We start from the raw sequence: 8,788 nt of genomic DNA on the forward strand, positions 1-8,788 counted from the left end.
GAAAAAAACCAAAAGAGTGGGGATCAAATTCTAAAAATGAAAAATTTAAGGAGGATAAAATTAAAAAAACTTTCTATTTTGAAGTGATTTTTCTAAATAAAATATGATCGAATCTAAAAAGAAAAGAAGTTCAAGTTTTGTTTTTTTTTTTCAATGGACAACGCAAAAACCAAGATATATGATAGATAAATGAAGAGAAAAAAGAAAATTGAACCGGTGCCAAATCAAAATATTATCATCATATATGCGCCACCTTAAAATAAAAAAGAATATCAAGATATATCCAATTACATAACAAAACATTTTTTTTCCATTATTGCAGTGATCCACATACGCCACCTAAAGGTGGTGTATTGGTTGATGCATGCTTTTTTTTTTTTTTTGTCAAAAAAGATAATATAACTTGAGGATCAAATAACTATTACTAAAAACCATCATAAAATAACAAATTAGCCCCTCCAAGGATGCGTTGAGAATTTTCCTTTCAACATTGATAGAGTCAATTGTACTGCTTTAAAAAAAGTGAAAAATCAAACCTGTAGCCACAGTTAAGTTAAAAATGGCTTTTAAGGATAGTAAATAAATCCGCTATATAAAAAGTTTCATGAAAGGAGAAAGATGCCCCTTAAAAGACAAAATGAACCTCTAAAAATACTAATTTATCCCTATATATCAATTATAATGGTTTTTTTACGGATAACAATATAATTTTACTATTATAATCTGCAGTAAAACACGTTTAATATCTGTGTTTTTCCACGCGGATTAGTTTATTTTTGTAATAAATAATAATAATAATAATAATACTCCTATCACTATCACTATCCACTCTCGTCCTGTATCTTCGCATTATCAAATAATTATCTATAGCAAAATGTAATATAGATTATTTATTTATTTATTTCCTCTAAATAATTCGCTCTTGGAGCTCGATCTGCGTCAGAGAAGTAAATTATTATTTCGAAAAAGCCGTCAAGATTTCATGGAGGTATGATTTCTCTCAAATTTTTTCGTGTTTGAATTTGCATTGCATAGTGTTGAATCAAATAAATTTTTATTTTGTGCAATTCTACGAATATACAGTGCTTTTTTTTGGTCAATTTTTAGAATTTTTTCTGGTTTGTAGGGAATTGAAGAGAGGAAGAAGAAGAGTGAAGCACATTTAACAGTATCTGCTGCAGCTTTCGTCGAAGGAGGGATACAGGAAGCGTGTGATGATGCTTGCAGTATTTGCCTGGAAAACTTCTGCGACAGTGATCCCTCAAGTGTATGTAGTAATTAATTAATCAATGCTTTTATTTATTTATTAATTCATTTGATTATTTAGAGGTAAATAATTGACTCAATAAAATAAAATCAATTTAACTTAAATGAAACCACACAAATAATTCCCTTTTTTTTTTTTTTTCACAAAATCCACACAATGTTTTTTTTTTTTTTTTCAGGTGACCAGTTGCAAGCATGAGTTCCACCTCCAGTGTATTCTTGAATGGTATTTTCATTTATTCATTTACTTAAATTACTGCATTTATAGGTATCAGGGTAGTTGCAGGGTTGGATGGATGGTGCTGACAGGGGAGTTTACCTAGTTATTGGCCAAGTAGACTGACTTTGATTGATCATGGAGCGTAGCAATGAAGATAGCTGTGCATTGGATAATCTTGGATAGCCTTATCATGTACAAATTGCTCTTCTAGGTTCAATTTGTTGGGAGATATGGTGGGAGGATGGATGGGAAAAATTCCCATATTTGGCATGGTATATGAAGAAGACTTAGTGAAGGAAATGAAGGATCCCTGTATCCTTCTTATCTTGTAATATGCAATCCCTCCAATTTGTGCAAATGGGAATTATCCTCCTTTCTCTCCCCTGTAACATGCAGTCTTTGAAGCTCGTTGGCAGGGGGGTGAGGGGACTTGTGTTGTTATAGGAACCTAATGAGAAATGCAAAGTATCATATCACTAGGACAGGACGACCCTACCTTCTCCAGCCTCTCCTTTCCTCTTATCTACATGTGCATAAGTAAACCTTTATTTAAATCATAAGTAAACCTTTATTTAAATCAGACACATAACACATGAAGCTTGCCAGAAAAAAGAAAATGTGAAGCTGAGGTAGAAATCCTATTTTCAGTCTAAATAGATGAATTTAGGTTGACATGAGTGCTAATTTGGCTTTAATGTTCCAGGTGTCAAAGGAGTTCCCAGTGCCCTATGTGTTGGCAACCCATCAGTTTGAAGGATCCCATGAGGTTCAATTGTTTTTGCTGCCCTCATATTTTCCTGTTATTTTTCCTTGCTATAGTTTGAAAAATGAATTTCTTATTTTTTCTTACTTTGGCATCAGGGAATTACTTGAGGCTGTAGAACAGAGAGGAGTTTTAGGTTAAAATCCATCAAAGAAAGCCACCATATTTCATCATCCAGCCCTTGGGGACTTTGAATTACAGCATGTCTGTAACCTACCTCTGCTAGTGGCAAGCCTTTCTTTTTGACAAACCAGACATAAGCTTAATTGTGATCAAATTCAATGGTGTGTCAAATGCAGTTGCCAGTGGGTGCAAATGATGCTGAACTTGAAGAGCGTCTAATACAGCACTTAACTGCTGCTGCGGCAATGGGCGGCGTCGTATGCTAGAAGGGAAGGGCAGCGAACAGGTCATCAGCTTCAAGTCGTCCACAGTTCTTAGTACTCTCAAGTCAAACCTAATGGATCCCCTGCTGGTTCAATTTCTTCCTCCCCAACTCAGAGAGAAGGTGAACCTGTTTCTGCAATCGCAATAGCAACACCATCTTCCCAACCACTTGAATCTACTCTACAACCAATCACACCACTGTCTTCTGAAGCCCTGGCTGATCCATGTTCTGCTTCAGCTTCTGGATCCAGTTTTACCAATCAACATGCAAATTCCATGGACAATAGGTGCAGGAACATTTCAATTTTCATTTTTTTTAACTGTTGGTCACTGTCGTAGTTATAAATGAACATTCTTCATCAATTTCTGTGAGTCTAACTGGAATTTTGTTATATGAAGGTCTCCTAATCAGTCTTCTCCAAATAGTCAAGACAGAGCAGGGCCGTCAGACCTTCAGTCATTTTCAGAGTCTATCAAATCTAAATTCAATGCAGTGTCAATGAGGTATCAATTTGTTGGAAACATTTGACAGTTTGATAATATTGACATGTTTGATGAATTTCTGCTTCTCTATGCTCATGAATTGATTTTCATTTGTTTTCATTTTCAGATATAAAGAGTCGATTTCAAAGAGTACTAGGGGATGGAAAGAGAGATTTTTCACTCGCAATACTACCATGGCAGATCTAGGTTCTGAAGTTAGAAGAGAGGTCAATGCTGGAATTGCAACAGTATCTCGAATGATGGAGCATCTAGAAACCAGAGACGATAGTAGAACTGGCACCTCTTCTGTATCAAACAGTGTAGACGGTTCAGTTGCAGAATCTAACAGTCAGCAACCAGAGGTTGGTGTTGTCAATGCAAGTGATCCCAATACTAAAGTGCAAGCTTCACATGCTGCAAGTTCTGGCTCAGTTTAAGTACAATTTCACAATCTTATCATTGACATTTAATAGAAAGGTATATTTTGGCATGGATTTTCTTTTCTACAGCAATAGGTGATGCATGTTTGTGAAATTTAACTAGCTGAACACATTAAACTGTTTATTATTTCAAACCAGTTGCAAACGATCCTTATTTATAATAGCATTTCGTTTGCGCTGCAGCTCTCTACTAACTCTATCTCTTATACAACGAATGCAATTTTTTGTTTGTTTTCTTCCATGAGAGAATCTTACTGCTGATTCATTCCCTCTTCTGTACTTTTTTTCTTTCAATTATCCAAGCATTTTGTTACATTCTTCTTTCCTGGTATTTTACCAGTTGAATGACCCTAGCTCCCTTACAATCGCACACTTCTTGAATGTTAGTTGCAAATAATAGTTCATGCACCCATTTCATTATCATTTTCTGCTAGAAGCTCAAGCACCAGTTAGCAAGTGCAACATGTCCTGTACAGTCACCATTTGTAACAACTATTGTTATCGCTGTATTGTTGAGTTGAATATGCTCTTACTTTTATCTAACACACATTGGAGGAAAGGAAACTCCAGGTATAGCTTAAGCAATTCAATTCACTTGTCTATATAAAAAAGTATTCATTTGGTGAAGATCAATCAAGTATGCAGTTTTTTTCTTTTCTTTTAACCTTTCTGTAAACTAAAAACAGAAATTGCTAGTTTACTCAGACTACAGATCCCTTCCTGTGAGGAGCTCCACAGAGCAAATAACACCTGGGTGATTCAGCATCCGTGTCTGAAATATAGCGTAAGCACAGACAGGTGATCTCTTTTATGTTTACAGGGCCAAATCCTAACAGTAACTGCAGCCAGCACTCTTTGGTGGTGGACCCATTGTGTAATAGTCGGTGCCCTTTTTAATGGACTGTCTAGTTCAACTTATGATAGTTGTGTAAAGATTTGATGGTTCGACTGAGCATTTTCAGGGTATGAACAGTGAATCAGGCATGAAAAGGTGGTAATTCGACTTGTACGATGTATCCCATCAATTGAAAAGGATGATAAATGTTGATTACTATCTAATTTGGATATAGTTTCTTTTCTTTGGATTCAAGAATTGCTCAAAAAATCCTGGTCAAGGACTAGGAGTACACTTTTGAGAAGCTGTCCAATGTGGTTGGTTTGAAGCAAATATAGCTCTTTCCCTAGTTGAAATCTGAGCTCTCTAGCTTTTAGACTTTTTGCTGATCTATATCTCTTAATCCTGGTTCAGTAAATGTGTGGACTTGTAGGCAAACATAGCACTGAGAGGTGAATGAGCTCCCTGGGTATTTTGTTTGGAAGTATCTCTTCTTAATAAATGCAGGAATTTAAGAAAATGGTGCAAAGTTTTGTTAATTGAGCCAATTGCAATTAGTATGAAATACCATGACTCGGATGTTGTGGCATATACATGAACATTACACTTGCATATCATTCTAAATTTCCTGCCAAAGCCTGGTTTCTGTGGCATAGTATTTTTTATTCCAGAAGTGTTGTCTTTTCCTCTTCTTTCACAGTGATGTCATTTCCTAGTGAGAATTGTGATTTCAATTGAATGTACTTTTTTTGTTTTCCTTTTCCCCTTTGTCATTTGTCAAAGGAGCTGGCCCCTTTCTGTCAGATTATGACTGCATTAGGGATGCCTTTTGCTGACATAATGTCTGCTTTGCAGATATAGAATGCTGTGGATGAGATGCTTTGCCCCTCTTCAAGCTAGCTTGTTATAGAAAGGGAAACAAATGTCGAGCGACAGTGCGAGTCAGAATAAATATGAACAAGACCAAACGCTTGTTCCTATCCGGACACGGACTCCAGTAGATGCTCGTAAATCAGTTTACAAGGACGACCTTACATATAATTATAATCCACAAGGTACTTTACAACACGGTAGGTGCTAGTATGTGTGAGATATAGATGATTAAAGCTTTGAATAAATTCCTTTTGTTATCAGCTCTTGTGATTTTGCGTTCATCTGTCTTCTGTCTGGTCATCTGTGATTGTGATTGCAAGGGCCTGTTAGTTTGTTTTTGTGATTCGAGCTGTTACAGCACTCATAAATTGTTGTTCAAATGATTTGAACCTTTACATAATTTTTTTTTAATTCTCAGTTATAATTAACTCATTGATCTGAAGGGCCATTACTTTTGATTGAGGCAGGAGGCTGGGCTACACATCAAAACCTCATTTTCATTTCTTACTCTCTCTATCTTTAGAATCCCAATTCTGACTAGAATATGGTCAGATAGGGGGGGGGAGGGTGGCGAAGAAGAGAAGGGCATGGGACTGGATTTCTCAATTCTTTCTCTGCAGTGGTTTCTCTTTTATTTTATTTTTAAACAGAATTTTAAAAGAGAGTTCCTACAAAAAATAGAAAACTTAATCATGTGTTTTTAATCACAGAAAAGAATAAACTAGTTTTTAAATAGATTTTGTATATAACCAAAGTTTTTATTTAAAAAATCAATCCAAACAAATTCTATAAAAATAAATAAATCTATGTTTTGATTCTAGAATTTGGATTGAATGTTTGTACAATTCTATATTAAAAAACTGCATTTATTTATTAATTGTCCCATCTATCTAAACGTCTCTTGATTTTTATTTTCTTATACAACAAAAATAAATATATTTTTTAATTTGAAAAAATAAGTACAGATTTTTTTATTGCAATCTAGAATTCCCAAGTTTAATGGTATTAAAAGAGTAACTACTGGTATTTTATTAGTTATTTTTATGTTTTAAAGAAAAAAATAGAAATATATAGAAGAGAAATCTTATCTGTGGAAATTTTCTTATACTTTTAGTGGGTTGTAGTTTTATTTTTCTTCTTCTCTTTGTGCCTATTTCTTTTTTTAAAGTGAACTTAGAACGTAATTAATAGAATGTTATTAGTTTTGCCCTTAGAACAACATAAGATTTTACATCTCAATCAAGCTAAATTGTTTCTCATTGATGTTTTTTGTTTAGATTTTACAAAAGAATAAATAGATTTTTTTAATTCAAAAAATCAATACAAATTCTTTATAGTATTTTTTTAAAATGTGATATTTTCCAAGATCTCTTTCTTTCTGTGTATTAATTTCCAATTTTTTTTTTTAAAGATGTTAGCCTAGATGAGCATTCAGGTAATTTGGGCAAAAGATTGCCATTTAGAATAATTACTCGAATCAGTCCTTTACATTTTTATCCAATGAAACAATTCATGTAATATGGATTTTTACTCGAAATTCCTTTAAAAATTTAAATGACCCGTCGTCCGATCGTGGACATGCAGCGCGCGCCGTCATGGCGTGCCCCGGCACATCACACTCCGAGGCATCGGCCTTGGCCCTCCCCATTCGTCCCGTCTTGAAACACAGACCAAGAAGTCTGACATGTGTGTGAGTCAACGACGAGTAAAACCCGTAAGCGCAAAGGAAAAGCTGACTGGCGGATCCCCTCGAGGGTTGCACCGCCGATCGACCTTTGATCTCTGAGAGGGTTCGAGTGAGAGCATGCATGTCGGGACCCGAAAGATGGTGAATATGCCTGAGCGGGGCGAAGCCAGAGGAAATTCTGGTGGAGGCCGCAGCGATAAAACTAACGTGCAAATCGTTCGTCTACTTGGATATAGGGGCGAAAGACTAATCGAACCGTCTAGTAGCTTAGAATTGTTTTACTAGGTTAAGAAAAAATATAAAATCATTAGTTTTAAGAACTTAAAATAAATAGACACCATTTTCAGTGTTCTATAAACAAAATTTCAATTTTGAAGAGGATGGTGACTATGCAAACACGTACGGTTCTCATTGCTAGAAATGAGAGCACAAGCTCCATCACCTCAAGGGAGCTAGTATGTGTCCTCTGGACGACAATATCTTGAGCTAAATTTAATTTATTTGTTTCATTAGGTTAAAACTTAATCTTTATAAAGTTTTTTTAAAAAATAGTCTAAGTTTTTAAGAAAAAGTCGTACTTAATAAAATAATTATTATCTGATAATTAAAATCTAAAAAATAAATAAAAAAAGATTTTTTATTTGAATTTTTGACCATATCCTAATAAATAATCGCAAATTTGTTAGGATACTTATTAAAAAAGTTTTTTTTTTTTTGTATTTTTTAAGTATGATAAAATGTAATTTATATATCTTTTTGTGAAATATGCATGAAAGTTTTAGAATTTGATCTTATGCATACAAAATAAGACATTTTGTATTTTTAAAAGAAAGAAAAGTTTTTAGGATTTTTGAATTTTTTGAAAATCTAAAATAAAAACAAGTAGGATTAGTATTTTAGAGTATAGATATGCAACTCTTATATTAAGTGATATACATTATGAAGAACCCAATCTCAAATGTCTTTTGGAAATTTTTTGTGAATTATTTGAGGGTTTGTTGTCACTAAAACACAAAATAAAAATAAAAATCAATTATTAGAAAATCATTAAAGTGCTCTTTTAACTAAGAGTTAGAAGCTTAGAAGCTTAAAATAGCTGTATCTAACAAACAAACAAGTTTTATAGATAAAATATATATAATGTTTTTGAATAAAAATTAATCATGTGAAATATTATTTTATTAAAAGAATAGACTTAGACCAACCATGGGTTAAGAGCTTCCTAACCTACAAATCTAAACCTATAAATACAATAAAAATAATAATAATAAAATTTAAATTTGCTCCAGAACATTATAAACTTTGTGAAGAAACCCAAAAACGCAACGTCAATGGTCCTCTGCCCATTTAACAATCACGTAGACATGCAAAATTTTATTCTCTATGTCGAGTTTATTTCTTTTTTTTTCTTTTTCTAAAAAATAATTCACAGCATATAAATAACAATGCTCTTTTCACAATCACATACATTAGCGATTCTTACTCAAAGAAAAAAATTACCACCTTAATGTTTTTTTACTAAAACCATATCCCAACGAATTAGAGACATTTTTCTTCAATGGAGTGGAGAGTGTATTTGATATTGTGTTTAACTTTCATAGTTACAAGTTTTAAAAAATAATAAAAAATTGAATTTTTTTCAAAATCAAGATCTTAAAAGGAAATTTTTAGTGGAAATTTGATATATATATATATATATATATATTAATTCAAATATTTTTAAAACTATGATGTAGAATAAAATACAGTTTCAATTATATTTCAATGCAACACCAAACAATGATTTGGTTAACGTGATGTTTTAATTCTCGTGAATGCAATGAATAAATAAAAT

General features: G+C 33.2%; 1 pseudogene; it reads left to right on the top strand.

Moving 5' to 3' along the window:
* Window positions 1-826: 826 nt before the first annotated feature.
* Window positions 827-5,327, top strand: LOC118046935 (E3 ubiquitin-protein ligase RHF2A-like; annotated as a pseudogene).
* Window positions 5,328-8,788: the final 3,461 nt, after the last annotated feature.

Source organism: Populus alba, chromosome 1, assembly GCF_005239225.2.
Source record: "Populus alba chromosome 1, ASM523922v2, whole genome shotgun sequence".
NCBI lineage: Eukaryota > Viridiplantae > Streptophyta > Magnoliopsida > Malpighiales > Salicaceae > Populus > Populus alba.